Here is a 23,772-nt window from a genome sequence, read left to right on the forward strand (position 1 = left end):
GCGTCCCAGGTTCGAAGAGGAACACTCTATACTGCTTCTCACCGAATCTCCACTCGAGGTAGATCTGGGATGGCTCTTTTTGTTTTTGTTTTTTTCTCTATTGACTTTAGAGAGAGAGGAAGGGAGAGGGAGAGAGAGATAGGAACATTAATGAGAGAGAAGACCTGCCATGCCACCTCTTCATGCCCCACTCTGGGGATCCGACCCAAATCCTGGGCATGTGCCCTGACTGGGAATCGAACCGGCGACCTCTTGGTACATGGGTGGACGCTCAGCCACGGAGCCACACCGGCCGGGCTGGCATGGTTCTTTTTTTGCAGCTGAGAAACAGAGATTGAGATTGAGAAAAGTCACATGACTAATAAGTGACAGGGCTGCCATCATAGTTCCAGATTTCCTGAGTCCAAAACCCATGCTCTGAAGAGGCTGATTGTGAGGAGGTTGGTGCCAAAGTGTGGACGATGCTCTTGTCAGAGTCTTGAAAGAGAGAAATAAAGGAGGGAAGCCTACAAAAATCCTTACAATCTGTGAGCACAACACTAGACTCCTTTTCAGAACAGATGAGGGAGCTTCAGCTTGGAGCTTCCCCAAATCACCCAGCGAGAGAGTGTTCCGGCCAGGCTCTGGAGCCGCATTGAACTACAACCCCCTCCACCGCTTTTATTTTTGCTCAACCATATTTGACATGCTTCTGAACTATATGCTTAATCATCATCATTCTAGAAACCGGTTTCCTTTGCCTCATTCCACCTTCTTCAAAACACTCCCTTTTTCAAATTGATGCTTGCTAATTAGTGACTCTGTACCAAGAATTGGGCTAAACATTTTCATGGACACAGAGATGAAGGCAGAGTGGATTCTCCTCCACAGTCTGTGTAGCCTGCGTAGAAGAGATACAGTGCAATAACACAGATAATAGTAAAAGCCATGTTGATGATGCTGATGATAGTTTTCACTGTGTGTCAGACACTCTACTGATATTTAACATGTATTTTTCATTTAATCCTCATTGCAGAGCTGTTGATGATCTACGGGATAGCTCTTTGGTCCACCTGAGTCCATCAATGACTGAAGTGGATGATTTCCATGATGCTAAGAGCTATCTCCCTCGAGTGCCTACATCTCTCTGCTTTTCGCCGGCCTTTACCCAGAGCCACAGGGTTTTGCTCAGGCAGCAGCAGGAGTATCCAGGAAGCATCTGGGAGTTAATGTTCCCAGGGGCAACCCTTAACCAATGAGGGATGGAAGTTGGTAGATGAATATCCCATCTTTCTCTTCTCCTGATGGAGCAACTCCAGGCACCCTCTGCAAAGTTACTCAGATGGTTGCAGTAACCCACAGGAATGACCTAATCATGAATGGATACTTTGTTTTTCTCTTCCCTCCTGCCAGCACTTCTGATATTGTCTCCCAAATGAATTATTTGCTCCCAGGTCTCTGTTTCAGCTTCTGCTTTGGGGAATAGTCGTGGTTTGAAAAGAGCCCTCTGGACGGTATTCTGGAAATGGAACAGTTGCTGGTCAGACACAAAGAAGGGCTAATTGCTGTTTCTTAGGATGGCAATAACCCATGTCATGGTGTAGCATCACAGATACTAAGACTTACCTATGATGAATTAAAATTTGATACAGATGGAAGAAGAAGAGCTGGCTTATGTGACAGTTCTAGCAATTAAAAGATACGAGGACAATGGTAATGTAGGTTATGCCCCGCCAGTGTGGCTCAGCAGTTGAACATCAACCCATGCACCAAGAGGTCGCCGGTTCGATTCCCGGTCAGGACACATGCCCAGGTTGTGGGCCCGATCCCCAGTGGGGGGCATGCAGGAGGCGGCCAATCGATATTCTCTCATTGATGTTTTTATCTCTCTCTCCCTGTCTCTTCCCCTCTCTCTAAAATCAATAAAGATAAATAATAATGTGGATTTAGTTGAATCACCATCAACTCAAGGTGTCCTATGAAAACTAGAAAACCTCCTTGGCGGTATTTCTGATCTAGAAGAGGCTGATTCATGACCAACTCAGAAGTTGGTCTGAGGCTTTTCTCAAAAATCAAACCTCTCTTAAGGGAAAAGTAACCAGGAAGGAAGCTAACATGACTTGAACATCTGCAGCAGCCAGAGGGCACACCATCATGAAAATCAGTCACAATATGAGACAGACAGCTGCTCTAAGGAACTCCACTGGAGACAGAATGCTTAGTCCATTAGGTCGCATAGGCTAGTCCAGTATTCCGATAAGGAGTGGAACTTAAAGATTTGGAAAGGGGATATCTGAGTAAATACTTCTGAAAAAGTGACATCCCTAAATTACCCTGCACACTCCAGATTAGAAAAAATAGCCTCATTCTCTTTGCTAAAGAAGAGCAGACTCTCATTGCCTAGAGACCAGGCAAAGCTATCACCTAAAACATATCTCTCAGCATAAAACTCCTCCTCAAGATCTTTGTCCATCTTGTCTTATTCCTGCTTCACCAGTAACCACAGTCATATCTTAGCATCATCCGAATGGGCGCATGGGAGGAGATGGCTCGTTCAACACTAAAAGCGCCAGAACCTGGCTAATATGTGTGGAGAGGATGTGAAGAGAAAAAATATAGAAGTGAATCTTGAATGTGGGATATAAGGCCGGATAAAGGAGAGTTTGGGTTTATTGATATAGGGTGCTTTCCCATGGCTTGAAATTTGACATCATGTAAAAGACACTTGAAGCAAGTCTTAATATACTGCAAGGATAGATCACTAAGCTGAGATCCAGGCTGTGGTAAATAAAGTCACTATGCTGTAGTTGCCTTCGCAAAGTTTTGAGAAAGGAGTCAGAAAGCCCATGTAAGTGAACCTACTAGCAAGGACCCATGTGATGAGAACAGAAAAGCTCCCAAGTGAAGTACCAGGTTTTCCCAAGGTAAGCCCAGGAAACATTTCATTCATTCAAGAAAGGAAAAAAAAAAATGTGCTAAGGGGAGTGGTGTGTTAGCACTATTGAGAAATTGATTTGTTGTGGTGGTGGATGGCTATACTCTGTTGATCGAACTTGATTAGGAGATGCTATCATGGAACAAGGATCCATAGTTTCCAATAGGTGATAGAATTTTAGGATAGAAAAAAACAAGTTTCAGCCTCACCAGACACAAGGTGTGCTCACCATACTTGGAAGCAAGGTCAAGTTGACATTCCAAAGGCCTTAACCACCATGAATTTGTGGAAATGGCTAGCAAATCATGATGTTTCTTAGGGCTGATAAAAATAGGAATCTCACCAGTATATTTGATGATTATATAAACCCAAAATCTTTAAGAGCTAGGCATCAGAAAGCTATGTCAGCTGCCAAAATAGAAGATCATGATTAATTATTCAGTTTTTAACTTATTCAGAGACTAGCTAGAGAAGAGAAGACAGGGTTGTCTTGGTAAGGGAAACTATAACACTCTACAGATACATACAATCAATATTTTCTCATTTTTTTCTTCAAAGAAACACAAATAGCACTGTGCCAGAACTGGCTTGAACTACCATCCACAGAAAACTGTGCACATTTCTTGCTAACTCTGTTCAGTGACATAACGTAGAAAGCTTTAATTAGCTATGAATGGTACTTTTTACACTATGGGTATTGGCAAATGCTATACATCCAAATTTTATTGTTTTTATTTTTGTTTTGTTTTTCCCTTAGTAATCTTATTATGAAAACTTAACAGCCCTGGCCGGTTTGGCTCAGCGGTTAGAGCGTCTGCCTGTGGTCCGGAGAGACCCGGGTTCGGTTCCCGCTAAGGGCATGTACCTTGGTTGCAGTTGTCCCCAGCCCTGGTTGGTCGTGCGGGTGGCAACCACTCGATGTGTCCCTTTCACGTCGATGTTTCCCTCTCTCTCTCTCTCTTCCTCTCTCTCCCTCCCACTCTATCTGTACAAAAAATGGAAAAATGTCCTCGGGTGAGGATAAAAAAAAAAAACTTAACAGGTCACCATTTCCTATAACCATATACTGCAGTAGCTGTACATTGGGGAATAGAGAATATCCGGATATTTCTAGAGATGTTGGGTAGAGGCTATGAGTTGACCTTGATGCCAATGGGTCTAAAATATCTCTGTTAGAGTCAGGTTGTGGCAGATAAGTGATAAATGGACTCCCGGCCTAAGTCTGCTCACAAGGCCTCATTGGGTGTGCAGACTTACCCTGTGGTAACGAAATGGAAACATATGCCCACAAATAACTTTGTACAAGAATGTTCACAGTAGCGTTATCCATAATAGTGGGACACTAGAAACAATCCATGTTCATCAACAGTAATTGGATAAAACAACCATGTATTATTCATACAATGGGATATCATTCAGAAGTTTGAAAAAGTACTTTGTTCATGCAATGATATGAATGAACCTCAAAACCATGATGTTGAGTAAGAGACTACGGATATCGAAAAAATGCATAGCTTATGATTCCAGTCTAATTATTTTCTATAGCTGGCAAAACTAGGCTATGCTAAAGAAAATCAGATAAGTGGTTCTCTGAGGGGAGGGGTGGGTCTCTTGAAGGGGTATGAGAGAACTTTGTAAAGATATGAAAATATCTTGACTTGGGTGTTGGTTATGCAGGGGTATACGCTTTCAAAACTTATCCAATTCTAGACTCAAAATATGTGCATGCTCTCTAAACTTACCTCAATTAAATTTTCTAAATGACAAAGTTGATGTGGGCTTGAGTGCCAGTCAGCGATCTCAGCACTTCTAGAAACCATGTCACCTATTTCTCAGAGCGATGGAATCGACACCCCTTTTCACTTGACAGAGAGCAGCAGCTGAGACACTGTTAAATTAGTCAAGGTCAAACGGCAAAGACATTATACAGCAGAGAGTTAATGCCAGGCAGTCCTGAACCCAGAGCAAGGGCTCTTCATTATCTATGTGGTAATCACCTCCCACCCTAACAGTCTACAGCCTTACAGATCTACATTCATCTGAGTAAAGCGAAGTTCACAACTATTGCATTCCATTTCTGAAAGGTAGCCATCACGTAATGGTTGCTTAGAGTGGTAACAAACACCCACAGACGCCTGCAGTGTACGGTGGAGAAAGATGTTACATGTTGAAATGGTGACAGGAGGTTCCCAACAGCATCCTTGAACTGCCGGCAGGGAGGCTCGCTGTCAGAAACCATCAAGGGGAGAAAGCTGCTCAGTGTGAGGCTGATAAGACAGCACCTAGAATACTGTAAACAGTTCTGGGCAGCTCAACACAAGAGAGCTGTCAAAAAACTGGAAGAGATTCAAAGAGCATCAAGGAGCACGATTAAAGGACTGGAGGGATTGACTTATGAGAAAGGATGAAAAGAACAAAATGCTGTTTGCATAGATGGAGCATCACTAAGGAGGGACATACTAACAACATAAATATTTGAAGGGCATGCACACAGAAGGAGGAAGATTATTAATGCTGCCCCCATGGAGGTATAAATAGAAATTAGAGCATGAAACACAGAAATGAAAATGTTGTCTAAATATTAGAGAAAATGTTCTTACAATGAGGTCAATTAGATTTTGAAAGAGCTTCTCAGAGGAGAAGTAGAAATCCAGTTGTCCAAGCCACTGACCATCGGTCGTGACACAGAAGAACCAGATGCTGAATACTCTTGGGTCTGGAAGCAGAGAAATGTGACTCTCTGGGGGAATTCTTCCTACCACTTTAAGTATATTAGCGATAATAACACTAAAACTATTTGCAGCGCTTCAGATATTTTTATATTTATGACTTGCGTCAATTCCTTGTGAGAGACAATTGCCTTTTTTACTCATTAGGGATCCTCATCACAGAAGTTTTACAGATCTTACAGATGTTCAGGGACAAAGCCAGGACTCCCTTCCAGTTTTTAAAACTTCAAAGTGTATGTCTTTTCTATGAATAGATTGATACGAGCAAGTTCTCTGCTGTCCATTTGAATACTTGTTTTGTCGTAGAAGAGCTAGGGTGGACCAGTGTATCATGTGCCCAAGAGAATGCTCATCTGACATAAGACAATCTAAGGCAGCGGCTAGGACAATAAATATGCCTACAAAGGAGTTATTAAGTTTCAAATACTATTCTGAGGAACCTGTGTTGCCTCATACACTCTCTCATTGTGAAATTGCAAGCTCTCATAAAACTTGGTCTACTTTGACTTATTTATTCATAATTGTTCACTTGTTCATTAAGTATGTCTGAGTGTTATATATGCATTGAGGATATGTGCATGTTATATATGACACTGCACTGAGGATACAGCCAACATGGACAAATTAAAGTCCCTCAAGGAGCTTACATTCCCAATGGGGACGAAGATAATGAAGAAATATAGATTTAAGGAAATGACAGGTAGTCATAGGTACAATTAAGAAAGATAAAACAGAATAAGGAGAATGAAAAGATAAGCCACGAATTAGGAAAAAAATAATATTTGCAAACAGCGTATATGACAAAGGACTTTTATCCAAAATATACAAAGAATGATGAGAACTAAACAAGAAAATAATCTTATTAAAAATGGGACAAAGACCTCAGCAGACACCAAACCAAAGAAGGCATACAGATGGCAAATATGAACATAAGATGTTCCACTTCCTATGTCATCAAGGAAATGCAAATTAGAATGACAATGAGCTATCACTACACACCTGTCACAAGGGCTACAATCAGGAACACTGACACCACCAAATGCTGGCGAGAATGTGGAGCCACAGGATCTCACTCGGTGCTGGAGGGAAAGCAAAATGGCACAGCCACTGTGGAAGGCAGTTTGGAGGCTCCTTACAAAACGAAATATTCTCTTCCCATATGGTCCAGCAATTGTTAGCAATCATGCTCCTTGGTGTTTGCCCAAAGCAGCTCAAAATGTATGTCTACACAAACACCTGCCCACAGAGGTTTATGGCAGCTTTATTCATAATTGCCAAAACTTGGAAGCAACCAAGATCTCCTTGAGTAGGTGACTAGATAAATAAATTGTGGCGCACTTAGACAATAAAATATTATTCAGCGCTAAACAGAAATGGGCCATCAAGCCATAAAAAGACATGGAGGAATAGTCTGACCAAAGTCAGAGGCGATTGGAGGGTATTGAGCAGAGAAGTGACATGATATCGCTAATGTTTGTAAGAATTCTTTTGGTACCCACATTGAATGCAGACCGTAGGGAAGTAAGGATGAAAGATCTATGGCCAATGAATGGTTGATGGCTATAATCCAGGCGAGAGGTCATGATAGCCTGGACCAGGGGGCAGCCGTGGAGGAAGAGAGGACATGATCAGAGTTTGAGGTCTAATCAACAGCCTTGGTCAATGAATAAGAATGTGAGATAGAGAAGTATCATTTTATAATATAACATGCTTCACTGCAACTAGTTTTTCTTCTGTCTTCCTTTCTAGATCACAAATCTCTTAAAAACAAATATTAATCGCTGTACTTCACAGCACTTCCTAATGCCTGCAATACATTATCAGGTTGATAAATGTAAACTTGTTAAATCAAATTCTCATCTTCTTCTAGTGCTATGTAGCAGAAAGAACATGAAACTGAAAGATCTGGTTTCTCTCACCTCACAAAACATTTGTCAGTTCCTTCACTCGGATTTTGAAGAAGTCTACTTAGAACATTGGTTGTGCCAACTATTTCCACGTTAAAGTTATCAGCCTCTCAGGAGTCTTGATTACAGCATAGTCCATCAGAACCACTGTTTAGGATTAAGGCTGCCCACCAGAATCTTACTTCTGCAATTTATTTGCCATCTGATCTCCACTAATGTACTAATGCCTCTACTTCTTTATCTGTAGAATGAAGAATTTCCCCCAAACTACACAGGGTTTACACCCGGGGGCAAGTGAACATGAACAAGAATCTGGGCTTCGATCCACTCTAGTGTCATCTAGGACCATTCTACTTTCATCTCTCGATATATTTATTGTATGTGTTAGGTTTGATGAGAGGAAAGAATATGATGGATAAAATGTGAATGAGAAAGCACCGGATTAAATAACAGCTACTGTAACTTCTAATGGAATGCCCATTGGTTCACTCAGTAATAGTTTACGGAACACCACGGTGGGCCAGGCACAACTCTGGTGTTTCAAACACAATAGTAAACCCAATAGGCAGGGCCTTTGCCTCACAAGGCCTGCAGTGCAGGCGTCTGTTCTTACCTGGGAGGTCCGTGAAGCCCTAAATAATTATAGTCATCTTCAGAGAGCTGTGATATTATGTATGATCTTTTGGAAGCCTGTATGTATGTTTGGTTTTCCTAGCAAAAGCATGTTGGTTTTCATTAGAATACTTTTTTTTTTTTATAAAAAACAAAACCCTTTTTATTGAAGTATATAACTAATCAAATTATTAAAACAAGCATTGCTCTTTAAAAATTAATCACTAGACATAATGATTAAAGTCTCTTCCAAATTTTTAATTCTGTTACTCTATTCTTTTCTCTACATTGTGCTCAGATAGAGGATCTGTGTGTAAATATGACTATGTACTATTATTTCCTTTATATCTATAAGCATAACTGCCACAAAAAATTTAATGCAGGCAAACTACAGATTAATGCAAATGTAAAAAGCATCACATTTTTCTCATCTACGCATGCAAATGGATAAAAAAATATAAACTAGGATGTGACCTGTACCAGAAAGTGTTCATTCAATTCCATGTTTTTTTCCCAGTATTGATTTCCTTTTAGCAAATAAGCTTGTTTAAAGATCATCTGAGAATAATCTGGCTGGGAGGAAGGTCTGTTCAGGAATGAGAAGCAGTTAAAAGTGTTCAGGGCCACTGCCCATTGGAAATCAATCAGAAGTTAAGAGAAAGCATTTCTATCATTATAATGGAAGTTGGTGGGAAATAGAATTCAATTTATGCAATTTTCACTAATAGGCAACTTTTTTATTTTCTTATTTATTATCCAAACACCTGGGGTCCACTCCCAGCTTTACTACAAATGCGTTTTGTGAAAGAAAACAATTCAGTTATTCTAAGCCTTAGTTTCCTCATCTGTAAAACCAGACTTCAAGTTCAGCACCATTGGAAATAAATGTAGATTTTTGAAAACCACAGCATGTCACAGGAACTCAATAATTCTTAAAGGAACAGAGGCATGAATGAAAGGGTTGGAAGTCATGTGGCATGGTGGCAAGGGCTCAAGTAATTAAGGAGATTAAAAGACATGAATCCTGGTTTCCATAATTATCATATGCATAGTGTTGGGAAAAGTATTTATAATTTCAGACCTCAGTTTCCTCACATATAAACTTTTCTTAACCGAGATATGTAAAAATATGTGAAAAGCATTTAACCAACAAGACAATAGGGAGGCAATCCTACCCATTTCACTGTGATCACTGAAGTAGATTTTGAACTTTACTGTCCCCTGACTATACCCTTCCTCTGTCTGCAGACTTCAAGGACAAGCCTAGCCTTTTCTGGGACGCCCATTTCGCCACTCAGTGTGGAGTGAATCTCAGATAATAAAATTCAGGACAATAACCTGAAAGGTTTGGATACTTTTGAAGCCAAGTTCTCTTCTCTATCCCCTCCACCCTTTTGGCTCATTCTGCTGCCATATCATATTTAAAAAAATAAATCCTAAAGAAGAAAATCAACACACACAAAAAAATCCATCTGAACAAGCAGCAAATGTACCCGAATTATGTTAAAATAGATTAAATATAATAAATGTGTATTGCTTTTTTTCGTGAAAGTTGCCAGAGTTATTTTTGGGGTTTGATTCAAGTCCAACCTCTCCCTGAGATATAAAGGTTCTTAAAATGCACTTTACAAGAGAAGGGAATTTGGTTTTATATAGTATACTTTATAATCCGAGTTTCCAAAAGAGCATCATAAAAACATGTTAGATCCTCGCCTTGCGGGACGTGCAGCCAGATTCCGGAGCCTTTGCGAATCCAGCTCCGGTCCCGCTAATCTCTGATCCGCTGACTCTGTTTGCCACAGTGGCAGAAGCATGTGTTGTAGGGTTCAGACTCCAGAGAGTGCCCCAAGCAGGCAGTCCATTCTCAGGAGGAGTCAAAGTGGGGTTTTGAGATTAAATCAGTCACAGTAAAACATGGTGGAGGGGAGAGGAGGGAAATATACCAGGAGTAGCAAGGTGAATGGGCTCCTCTGATTGGCCGGAATTCATCAGCTCTTCTGGTTTAGGTGTGACTTAAACTATGCGACCAACTTGTCATGAACACCTGCTGAGCCTTTCTCCTGGACCCACATGTTTAGTCGCGGTCTCTTCTCACACATCCTGTCCCTCTCATGGGTTCACCCCTCACTGGTCCTGCAGTCAATTCCCTTGTTCATATCTTCAGTGCTTCTCTCCTGAAAGTCACTCATCCTTTTAGGGGCTCCTTGCCCCCAAGTCTACAAAACACAAATCACCAGTTTGTGTGAATCATACCACCTTCTAGTATAGTCCCTTGTGTCTTCTAACAATCGTATGGAGCAGGTACTCTGATCCCCACTTAAGAGTAAGGGATTCACTCATGATTTTTTTAAAAAAATGGGAACATGCATTCTCCCTTTAGTATGCTTTCTCAGTATTTTGTTTTTATATTATTGCTGTCATATGATCTACCCATTCATATGTCCATCTTCTACCTACAACATGAACTTCTTAGAAACTGAGATCGTATCTCATCATCTTTTTATCTCTGGCTCCTAGATCAGAGTGATTGCTAGTTAACATTTTGAATGACTATATAAATGCATATATGAATGACTGAATTAAAATGAATAGTGTAAGGGGGGTGGGGTGACGGGAGATAAAGGTGAAGGCAATTAAGAATTACAAACTGCCAGTTATAGAAATAGTCACAGGGATGTACAGTACAACATCGAGAATACAGTCAATAACACTGTAATAACTATGTGTGGTGTCGCATAGGCACTGGACTTGTCATGGTGATCTCTTTGTAAGGCACATAAACGTCCAATCATTATGCTGTACACCTGACACTAACATAATATTGTATGTCAACTATCATTTGAAAAATGAATAGTGCAGATGTTTCTGTAGTTTTTGAAAGGGGGGGAGAGTACATAATTTCTTAAAGCACGTTTTAGACAACTCTAGTTTAAGGAGATAATCTAGGAGAAGCAAAAAGCTTTTATGTCCAGTAAGACTGTAAACACCGAGTTTATTCTTATATTATTACTTATTAGTCATTGTGTTATTTTCCATAGGAACAACTGTAAACCTACTTTTGCCCCACCCTGTATCTGACCACAGATGCCTCCTCTTCTTTCTCCTCCCCCCTCCTCTTTCTCTTCCTCCTCCTTCTCTTTTTATTTTATTATTTTTGCATGAAAGACATTAACATTCCTCCAAAATAATGACTATGCAAATATAAACTAAGAATCACAGTGCCAAAATGATATCTATTCCAAGTCCCTTAGATACTGGCTGCAGGCAGAGCCCTCTGCAGGAGGTGTCTTCCAACTGAGATTCCACAGAACTAGACAGAGACAGCTCAGAGGTTCAGAGGTTTGGCCCTTGGCAGCCCTGCTTTCAATCACTTGTCATGTTCTTCAGAATGCAATGTAAGCTTTTGATGGTGCTCTTTTCCCACCGGGTGGAAGATCCCAGAGACCATGAAACACAACCGAGCTGAAGGGTTGAGCAGCTGAGGCACCACCTGTGTACCCACATCAAGCACGGGGAACGTTTTGTTAGAGAACAGAATCATGCACACATCCCTGTGCATCCCCCAGCCTGCACAAGGCTGGAAAAATCACAAGTCCGTTCTCAGCACTGACTCACAGTCCCTGAAATGATGAGGATGGAAAATCACTGCCCTGAGCAGCAACAAAATGAAATATTTCTGAACACCTTTCCCTGACAGGTTTAAAAAAGCAAAGGAAGGGGAGTTGCTGGCTGTGAAAGTCTTGGATGAATGTATTGAGAGCAGTTATTTTAGTGGCGCTAGTGATAAAATTAAATGGGGGCCTTATGGGAAATGTACATTTCCCCAGAATGTGTTGGGTCAAAGGCAGGATTTTAGAAATACTCTCAGAGGCTGGGCAGAGGTGGCAAAGAATACAAAGTCAGAACAAGGACAGGATGAGAGGGGGAGGAAGACCAAAAAAGACATGCTTTGCCAAGGCAGAGGCGATAACATTTAGGGCTATCTGGGGAAGCCTGAAAATACGCAATTCCAGCAGAGTGAACACCGGAGAAGGAGAAGGTCTATGGAAAGAGGGAATCAAGGGAAAGGGACCTAAGAAAGAGGGATAGAGAGGGAAAAAATCAGAAAGAACATAGAGAGGAGAGAAAGGAAGGCATGAGTGTGTATCATTGTAAATTAATAATACGCAGTTTAATAACACTGCAAAGGCCCTGGGGTCAGACTCCCCTGGGCCAGGAATACACCTTTGTCATTTTACAAATATGTAAATTCTCTAAACATTTCTCTCTCTCTCTCTCTCTCTCTCTCTCTCTCAGTGAGGGTAGGAATATCTACCTCACTGAGTCAATTTATTGATTAAAATAAATAATGTTCATGAAGGGTCTAGTACCAAGCCTGGTATCTCAGGAGCATTGAAGCATATTCACTTTTCAAAACTTTTAGTAACATGAATACATAGGCAAAAAGTGAAAAACATCAGTATTCTTGGCTTGAAGAGTCCCAGGCATGTATGTTCACTTACATTATTATTCGTGGTAGTGTCATCATCAATTATTTCAAATAAAAATGATCTTATACCTTATGCCTGTGTCTACAGTGCTCTTTAGAATATCAGTCCTGTTGGTAGTTCATAAAGAGGCTTGTTGATTATATCATCTTCATCTAAATCTGAGTAGTGCTTTCAAGATACAGAAAAGCATCCCAACAAGCCCTGGCCAAGTGGATTGTGGGTATGATAGAGGGTTTGGCACAGAATTCAAGGTCTAACAGGGCTGCTGGGCCTCTCAGTGTTCCAGACAGAAGAGTTTTCTCTTTGGCGGGGGGTGGGCACAGCCTCTCATGTCTGCTTTTCTTTAGTCATGCCAACCTTCTCTGCCTCTAGAAGCCAGTGAGCCGACTGCACTGCCCTGTCTCCGAGGTGACCAGGGACTCCTAACATGTGCCATCACCGTGTGAGAAAGAGTCTCAACCTTATGGGGGTTCCTTTGAAAAAAAAAAAAAAAAGAAGGAATCTCTACTTGGTTGAGTCCTAATTTCCAACCTCGGGGCAGTGAATGTGATCTTCCCAGCATGAAGCCGGACATTTGCGTGTCTGAGCAAACAGAATGGAAGGCATAGGGGAAAGTTCTTGGGAAAGTCAGCTTTCTGGAAAAAGAAAAGAATGAGTGTTTTCCCTGAGTTGTTGGTGAGTCATTACACCTGTTTGCATATTAAAGGTCTCAAAGCATCCACACACAAAAAGAAATCTGTTCAGCTTTGTTTAACTCAGCTTTTATGAAACTCATTTTACCCAGAGCCTTTGATTAACATCAGAACATAGGATGGAGCGCTGTGTGATTCACAGCTCACGTGGGATTTTAGAGCCAAGTGGAAAGACACGGAAACCTTACATATAGACAGTAGAGTGATCGGTGGTTCTACACAGACCCATTCCACAAGCGGGAAATGAGACCCCAAGAAATGAAAATATCCAAGGCCCCATAGCTAAGTGGAAGCAAACTAGTACCCAGTTCTCCGAATTCCCACTTTAGGCCTGTTCTTCCACACGCTGCTGCTCCCCAAGAACTGCCATCATGGAGCTATTACCAGATAATCTATGAAGCTGGCTACTGCCTGAACCCCAAAGCCATTAAGCCCTCAGGGATTGGCGTGTGGAGATTGCATTTTTAAAGGGAGGTCATGAAAAAATCACATTTAATTCACTTGGCTGGGACACAGCTATTCTACAAAATGAAGGATGCCTGGAGAATGAACCCAGTATGATACTCTCTCTGACTACAAGATCCTTCAGCTACTCTATTCATTAGAAGATTTCTAATTTCTGTGAGACAAGTTGGTAGCAATTATCAATCACCAGTGACCTTTTTTTGGATGGATTCTGTGATGAACCAGTGAGAAGAACTAAAATGTGGCTGAACTCACTATCCAAAACCACCCTCTTCTCCTATCCGGCCCACCCCCACATATAAACAATTCAATATCCTGGCTTCTTAATTTTGTTGTGAATCTTGATCATAAATCTTTAAATAAATATGCTCCAAGATCAGCCAATAAAAGGCAATTAGCTGTTTCATTTGCAGCCAAAGTATAGCTATTTTGCAGGATTTGGCTGTTTAGCAGGGGTGTTTTGAGATATAAGATTAAAATAACAATGAAACTAATTTGTACATGTTCAATTACTTCATATGATGCTTTGTCCGCCTCCTGCCACCTTCAACTTCTCTGTACCCCGTTGACTGGTTTGGTTCTCAAAGATATATGCTTGGCCATGAGCAGAGGACTGGAACCAATCTTGTGTGAAGGGTTCAGTAACGTTAGTTCATTCATTTGAAAGATTAAACATAGAGTTGGTTTTACTGAGATCTAGCTCTAATATGTCTTGCTTTAGTAAATAGGTTTCTGCTTTGTTGTTCTGATTGGATATCTATCTTATATTTACATTTTAGTAATTCAATTACGTTTTTGCTCCTGTGTGCCTTACTACCCGCTTTTAGAACATGCCAGCAGTGGTGTGTTTCCAGCGCTGGAATGACACACCTGCATTTGAATTGCATACTAATACTTGCTCGCTCTGTGACCTTGGGCAACCGAGCCTAGACAAGTTTTCTTATTTGAAAAATGAGGTTTCTATCTTAGAGAAACTCAAAATAGATGTTGCATATAAAGTACCAGGTGTTCTAGATGTTTTTTGTTTGGTGTGGTTTGGTTTTTTTTTTTTTTTTTTCCTTTATTGATTTGAGAGAGAGAGGAAGGGAGAGGCAGAGAGAGATAGAAACATCGATGAGAGAGAACATCGATCAGCTACCTCCTGCATGCCCACCACTGGGGTTGGGGCCCACAACCTGGGCATGTGCCCTGAAAGGGAATCGAACAGGAAACCTCTTGCTGCATAGGTCGACACTCAACCACTGAGCCACACTGGCCGGGCATCTAGATATATTTATTTTTTGTTGTAAATTACAATTACTCATATTAGTATTAAACTAGGTCTTTCAAACTGGATTTTATTTTTTTAATTCCTCTTATTCCTCATCACCATACTCCACCATCCTTTGGTTCACTAGTTTACTACTTCCACCTAGATCTCCTAGATGACAAAAAGCCATAGACTCTGTTCTTTGTCTTGGTGCCAGATATGTACTGCAAAACACAGTGTCATTATCCAAGTATATAGAACATGGTTGTTTCATAAAACACACTAGGTTTTTAAGAAAATAGAATCAATAAGTGTAATATTTATATTATCTTTGTCCATTATCAGTTATATATTTAAATCAGGTAATGTATATCTTCTATTAAAGTTATTCAGCAATTAAGTTACTGGGAAGATTCTCCTATAACAGGATCAAGGAAGGGACACAGTACAAGTCACTTCGATAAGCCTTTGAAATAAACAGTAAACAGGCAAAATACCTGGGGCCGGGAGTTCAAGATCAAGGTGCATGCAGATGCAGTGTCTGGTGAGGGCAAGCTTCCTGGTTCATAGCTGGCTGTCGTTTGCTGGAATGTCACATGGCTCAGAGAGGAAGGGATCTTTCTAGGGTCTTTTTTTTTATTTTTATAAGGGCAGTAACCACATATATGAAGGCTCTGTCCTCATGACCTAACTAACCACTTCCCCAAGGTAATTTTGCCTTAAACGTACCATCACATTGGGGATTTGATTTCAACATAGAATTTGAAGGGGCATAAACATTCAGTCTATAGCAATGTAGAATCAGTTGATCTCAAGATTACAAAGTTAAGCATTGCTGTTTTTATGCACAAAAAGTTTCTTTCAAATACAATCTAAATGGTGAGAGAGAGAGAACTAAGTATCTTCCATCTTATAAAATGGGATTTGAGGAATAGTGGAATGTAAGAGATAATTATTAATTAATGACAGGATATAAGAAAGGAAACTGGCTCAAGACTTTAACCCAGAAGCCTTAGATGATGAGACAAAATTTATATGTTATTGAGGACAATATCATATATAAAAGCATCAATCTTCAGAAGAAAACTAATACAGATGATATTGTGCCAAGTGCTAGAACTATGAAGAGGAATCAGAATTTGAGTGCATCTTCAGAAAGCCCCCAGCCTAACGAGTCTAATGAAAAAGACAAAAAGTCCATTGAAATAGGAGTAAATGTAAAGGAATCAGAGAAATAAGAGAATGTCTATTGGTAGTAAGGAGCAGGAAATATATCTGGTACATGGGGTAATATTTGGGAGAGGACAGATACCACTGAAGGAAATCAATGAAGGATCAATAATAGTCTTCATTTGACAGAGTATATTCCAAGAAAAGGGAACTATTTTAAGTACAAATGAAGCTTTGGGAAAGATAATAAAACAAAAATATATTAGTCCAATGTTCACTAATTTACAGAAGGCTCTATTGTTCCCAGAGCTTTATTCAAATTATATGCAACCAGCTTTTAGTTTAATTCTTTGGAAGCCATCCAAAATGTGGGTAGGTTGAAAATATCAATTGCCTCAATAAATATTAGGGGGATAAAAAAACCACTATTTATTAAGAGAAACCAGGTATATTTTAGAATATGATATAATTTCTTAAAATATACATAAAAAAAGGTAGGCATACCATTTTACAAATTATTGGTCAGTGTGCCTTGTGGGTGATGCCTGGAAGAGTATAGAGAGATTGTATGTCATCACACTACAGAGGTGGTCTTATTTCACTCTTGGAAGAACTAGTCATTTATAGCTCCTAACGTGATTTCTTAATCACCAAGTTGAGACTGTAACCTCTGAATCATTGATTATTTTTTTTAACCATATTTCAAGTATTTGCTCCAACATTGGGGGATGCTTGGATGCAAGTCTGAAGTCTTGGAGAATCTATTCTAAGCACAGGAGTCCTTAAAGAATAATGCAGCTTTTATTCTTCCCATTTCCCTTGTGTTGGTCTTTCGATGTCACCCTGACTTCCACATTGATCAATCAAATGATTGAGACTGGAGCAAAATTGTGCACCCTGCTCAGCTTGAACTATCAGCAAGATTTGACGCTGGTGATCCATCACTCCGCCTCCTTGATGGACTCTCTTCACTTCTCTTCCAGAACATTGTACTCTCCTGGATTCTTCTACATTCACTCACTACTTACTCCTTCTCATTCTGTTTTTGCTGGCTCCTCTTTATTTCACCAACTACTTATTGTCAATGTACTTTCAGGCTTAGTACCGAACCTCTTATTGGTATTGACTTACTCCCCTGATAATCTCATTTTATGGCTTGGTAGATCATCTATACATCATGACTCTCAGAGTTTCCCATTTATTCCTGAACATCAGACTCATGTATACTAATGCCTACTGAACATTTCCTTTGACTTTCTAATAGTCACCACACACATAACAATCTCAAATTAAACTCTTGATCTACTCCGTTTCTACCTGCACGGTTATTCTGCTTGGAGGCTTTCCTAGTCCAGTCAATAATCATTTTACCCCTACTTCCTCAGACCAAAATTTCATAGTCATTTGGACTCTTCTCTTGTGTTCCAAACCCCATTTCCCACTTGGTAGCTAAATCTGTTGCTCTTACATCTGAAGTATATCCAGAATTTTATAAATTTTCACTACCCCCACTGCTACCACTATGACCCAAGTCACCATTCTCTCTCACCTGGACTATTATGGCAGTCTCCTAACTACTCTCCTACTTTCTACCCTTACCATTCTTTCCCCCGTCTGTTATGAGCACAAACTCTCGATGAATCCTCTTAAAATGCAGTTCAGATCATGTCACTGCTTTGCTCAGATCCTTCCAACAACTGAGTTCCCTTGTCCTTAAGAGCTCAATGGCCTGTAAGTACCCATGTGACCTGAGATTCAAACCTCTCTGATCTCAGCTTATTTTACTCACCAGTCACAATGGCCTCCTTGAAGTTCATGACATTTAGGCGCATGTGTATCCTGATTCTTTGAACTTGTTCTCTTTGCTTTGAATATTCTTCCTCTAGATATATCATATGCATTTCCTTGACGTATTTCCTAAATCTTACCTTCTCTTTGGTAATTAACATGGCCACCATATTTTAAATTGTTTCCTTGCAAAAATTATTTTTATTAATTTGTTTTTGTTAAAGATGTTTCTCCTTTTTCCCCATTGACACCTACCTCCCCACCCCACCCCACCCCCGCCGCCCCATCCCCAGCTTTGTTGTCTATGTCCATTGGTAATGCATACATGCATATAAGTCCTATGGTTTATCTCTTCCCCAACAACACCCCCTCTTCTGAGCTTTGTCAGTCTGTACCCTACCTCTATGTCTCTGGGTCAATTTTGCTCATCAGTTTGTTTAGTTCACTATACTCCACAAATAAGTGAGATCATGTGATACTTGTCTTTCTCTGCTTGGCCTGTTTCACTTAGCATAATACTCTCCAGGTCCCTCTATGTCATCTCAAATGATAAGAGATCTTTCTTTTTTACAGTTGCATAGTCCTCCATTGTGTACATGTACCACAGCTTATTCACCCACTCATCTACTGATGGATACTTGCCTTGTTTCCAGATCCTAGCTGTTTTAAATAGTGCTGTGATGAACATAGGGGTACATATATTTTTTCTTTTTTTTTCCATATATCACTTTATTTATTTTTTTTAATTTTTTATTAATTTATTTTTGTTACAGATGTTTCTTCTTTTTTATCCCCATTGACACACTCCTCCCCATCCCCCCCCACCCCATACCTGGCTTTGTTGTCCGTGTCCATCGGTTTTGCGTACATGCATATAATTTCTGTGGTTTATCTTTTCCCTCCCCCAGTACCCCCTCTTCTGGGGGTTGTCAGTCTGTATCCCACTTTCACGTCTTTGGGTCTACCCAATTCCTCAGACTGTTATGTTCATTATATTCCACAAATAAGTGAGATCATGTGATATTTGTCTTTCTCTGCTTGGCTTGTTTGGCTGAGGATAATACTTTCCAGGTCCCTCCATGTTGTCTCAACGGATGAGATCTTTCTTACAGCTGCATAGTACTCCATTTTGCATATGTACCACAGCCTATTTATCCATTTGTCTACTGATGGACACTGGGCTGTTTCCAGATCTTAGCTATTGTAAATAGTGCTGCTATAAAAATGGGGGTACATATATTCTTTGTGATTGATGTTTCAGGCTTCTTATGGTATATTCCTAAAAGTGAGATCACTGGTCAAATGGCAGTTTAATTTTTAACTTTTTGAGGACACCATAGTGTTTTTCATAGTGGCTGCTGGCTGCACCAGACTGCATTGCCACCAACAGTGTACTACAGTCCACTTTTCTCCACACCCTCGCCAACACTTGTCGTTTGATGATTTGTTGACAGCGGCCATTCTGACAGGTGTGAGGTGATACCTCAATGTTATTTTCATTTTCATCTCCCTGATATTAGTGACATTGAGCATTTTTTCATATGTCTCTTGGCCATTTGTATGTCCTATTTGGAGAGGTATCTATTTAGGTCCTCTGCCCATTTTTTGATTGGTTTCTTTGTGTTCCTTTTGTTGAGTTGTATGAGTACTCTATATATTTTGGAAATTAATCCCTTATTTATGCATCATTGGCAATTATGGTCTCCCATATAGTGGGTTCCCTTTCCATTTTGATGATTGTTTCTTTTGCTGTGCAGAAGCTTTTTAGTTTGATGTAGTCCCATGTGTTCATTTTTTTCTTTCTCTTGCCTTAGGTGTTGTATCAGTGAAAATTCTGTTGTGTATGATGTCTGAAATTTTGTTGCGTACATTTTCTTCTAGAATTTTTATGGATTCACAAGTTACATGTAAGTATTTTATCTATTTTGAGTTTATTGTTGTATATGGTGTAAGTTGGTGGTCTAGCTTCATTTTTTTGCAAGTAGCTGTCCAATTTTCCCAACACCATTTATTGAAGGACTCCACTGTATGCTCTTGCCACCTTTGTCAAATATTAATTGAGCATATTGTCTTGGGTCAGTTTCTGAGTTCTCTGTTCTGTTCCACTGATCTATGTGCCTGTTCTTGTGCCAGTACCAGGCTGTTTTGATTACAGTGGCTTTGTAATATAAACTTATATTTAATAATGTGATCCCTCCTACTTTGTTCTTTTTTTTTTTTCAAGATTTCTATGGCTATTCGGGGTCTTTTTTTGGTTCCATATAAACTTTTGGAGTGTTTGTTCTAGTTCTGTGAAACATGTCATTGGTATTTTGATGGGGATTGCATTGAATCTATAGATTGCTTTGGGTAGTATGGACATCTCAATGATGTTAATTATTCCAATCCATGAACAAGGCATGTGCTTCCACATTTTTATATCTTCCTCTATTTCTTTTTTCAATGACCTGTAGTTTTCTGTGAAGAGGTCTTTTACTTCTTTAGTTAAGTTTATTTCTAGGTATCTTTTTTTTTTTTTTTTTGCTGTGATGGTAAATGGGATTTTTTTTTCAGTTTCTCTTTCTGTGAGTTCATCATTAGTGTACAAGAATGCCATCAATATTTTGACGTTAATTTTGTTTCCTGCTACTTTGCCAAATTCATTTATTAACTGTAGTAGATTTTTGATGAAGTCTTTATGGTTTTCTATGTACAATATCATGTCATCTGCAAATAATGACAGTTTCACTGCCTCCTTTCCAGTTTGGATCCCTTTTATTTTTTCTTCATGTCTAATTGCTGTGACTAAGACTTCCAGTACTATGTTGAATAAGAGTGGTGAAAGTGGGCATCCCGGTCTTGTTCCCGTTCTTAAGGGGAATGCTTTTAGCTTTTGCCCATTGAGTATGATGTTGGCTGTAGGTTTTTCATATATAGCTTTTATTATGTTGAGCTATGATTCCTCTATTCTCACATTGCTGAGCATTTTCATCAGAAATGGGTGCTGGATTTTGTCAAATGCTTTTTCAGCATCTAGTGATATGATCATATGGTTTTTGTTTTTCCTTTTGTTTATGTGGTGTATCACATTTATTGATTTGTGAATATTGTATCAGCCTTGCATCCCTGGAATGAATCCCATTTGGTCATGGTGAATAATTTTTTTGATGTATTGCTGGATCTGATTTGCTAATATTTTGTTAAAGTTTTTGCCATCTGTGCTATTCAGGGATATTGGCCTGTGGTTTTTCTTCTTTGTAGTGTTTTTATCCAGTTTTGAAATTAGGATTATGCTGACCTCATAAAATGAGTTGGGAAGTGTTCCATCCTCTTGAATTTTTTGGAATAGTTTGAGGAGAATGGGGTATTAGCTCTTCTTTGAATGTTTGGTAAAACTCCCCCATTAAGCCATCTGGGACTGGGCATTTGTTTGCTGGGAGTTTCTTAATTACATCTTCAATTTCCTTTGTTATTGGTTGTTCAAGTTTCCTATCTCTTCCTGGTTCAGTTTTGGGAGGCTGTGTGTTTCTAGAAATTTGTCCATTTCTTCTAGATAGTCCAATTTGTTAGCATATAATTGTTCATAGTATGTTTCGATGATCTTTTGTATTTCTGTGGTGCCAGTTGTTATTTCTCCTCTTTCGTTTCTGATTTTGTTTATTTGGTTTCTCTCTTTTTGGTTCTTGGTGAGTCTGGCTAAAGGTCCATCGATCTTGTTTATCTTTTCAAAGAACCAGCTTTTTGTTCCATTGATCTTTTGAATTGCTTTTTTGGTCTCTATGTCATTTATTTCTGCTCTGACCTTTACTATTTCCTTCCTCCTACTAGCTCTAGATTTTTCTTTTTGTTCTAGGGTTAGAAAGTCAATTAGGAATTTTTCTTGTTTCTTGAGGTAGGCCTGTAGTGCTATAAACTTCCATCTCAGGACTGCTTTCATTGTGTCCCATAGATTTTGTGTTGTTGTGTGTTCATTTTCATTGATTTTCAGGAAGTTTTTAATTTCTTCCTTGATTTTATTAGTAACCCATTCATTGTTTAATAACATGTTATTTGGCCTCCATGTGTTTGAATGTATTTGTGTGATTTTATTGTAACTGAGTTCTAGTTTCATGCCACTGTGATCTGAGAAGATGCTTGATATAATTTCAGTCTGCTTAAATTTGTAGAGACTTGCTTTGTGTCATAACACGTAGTCTATCTTTGAGAATGTCCCATGTGCACTCGAGAAGAATGTATATTCTACAGCTTTGGGGTGAAATGTTCTGTAAATATCAATGAAGTTCAACTGATCTGGTTTGTCTTGTAAGGACTCTATGTCCCTGTTAATTTTTGTCTAGAAGATCTATCTGGTGGTGTCAGTGGTGTGTTAAAGTCACCCACTATGATCGTGTTGCTATTGATCTCTCCCTTGAAGTCCTCCAGAAGTTTTTAAACATATTTTGGTGCTCCCATATTTGGTGTGTATATGTTTACCAGGGTTATATCCTCTTTTCGGGTTGCTTCTTTCAATATTATGTAGTGACCTTCTCTGTCTCTTATTATAGCCCTCGTTTTGACGTCTATCTTGTCAGATATAAGTATTGCTACACCAGCTTTTATTTTTATTTCTATTTGCTTGGAAAATTTTTTTCCATCCCTTTACTTTCATCCTGTGTGAGTCTTTTGTTCTGAGGTGGGTCTCTTGTAGACAGCATATATATGGGTGGTGTTTTCTTATTCAATCAGCTACCCTATGTCTTTTGATTGGAGCATTTAAGCCATTTACTTTTAAGGTAATTATTGATAGATAGTTATTAGTTGCCATTTTAATTTTATGCCTGTGTTTCTCTCTGTCTCTCTCTCTCTCTCTGTCTCTCTCTCTCTCTCTGTCTCTCTCTCTCTCTGTCTCTCTCTCTCTCTCTGTCTTCTTCTTACAACAGTCCCTTAAGCATTTCTTACAGTGCTGGTTTGGTGGTGGTAAATTCCTTTAGCTTTTTTTTTAATCCATGAAGCTCTTTATTTTTCCTTCAATTTTGAATGTCAGGCTTGCTGGATAGAGTAGTCTTGGATTCAGACCCTTGTCTTGCATTACTTTGTACACTTCACGCCACTCCCTTCTGGCTTGCAGCATTTCTATTGAGAAATCAGCTGACAGTCTAATGGGAGCTCCCTTGTAGGTAACTTTCTGTCTCTCTCTTGCTTCGTTTAAGATTCTTTCTTTGTCTTTAATGTTTGCCATTTTTATTATGATGTGTCTAGCTGTGAGTCTTGTGAGGTTCATCTTGCTTGGGACTCTCTGTGTTTCCTGGACTTGTGTTACTTTTTCCTTCACCAGTTTAGGGAAGTTTCCTGTCATTATTTCTTCAAACAGGTTCTCTATTCCTTTCTCTGATTCTTCTCCTTCCAGTACCCCTATAATGCAAATGTTGTTACGTTTTGTATTGTTCCACAGCTACCTTAAACTCTCTTCCTGCTTTTTAAACTTTATTTTCATTTGCTTCTCTATTTGGGTGTTTTTCTCTACCTTGTCTTTTAAGTCTCTGATTTGGTCTTCAGCTTCTTCTAATTTACTACTGAACCCTTCTAAAATATTTTTCAAAACAGCTATGTCATTCTTTATTTCCTCTTGATTTTTATGGATAGCTTCTACCTCTTATGCATAGCTTCTACCTCTTTTTTTAAGCTGAAGTAGCTCCCAGTGAGCTCTTCATAATTCTTATTAAGTTGATTATAGTTCTCACCAAATTGTTTGAGCACCCTTAAAATCATTGCTTTGAATTCTTTATCTGACAAGTTGA

The sequence above is a fragment of the Molossus molossus genome, unplaced genomic scaffold, assembly GCF_014108415.1.
Source record: "Molossus molossus isolate mMolMol1 unplaced genomic scaffold, mMolMol1.p scaffold_m16_p_14, whole genome shotgun sequence".
Classification (NCBI taxonomy): domain Eukaryota; kingdom Metazoa; phylum Chordata; class Mammalia; order Chiroptera; family Molossidae; genus Molossus; species Molossus molossus.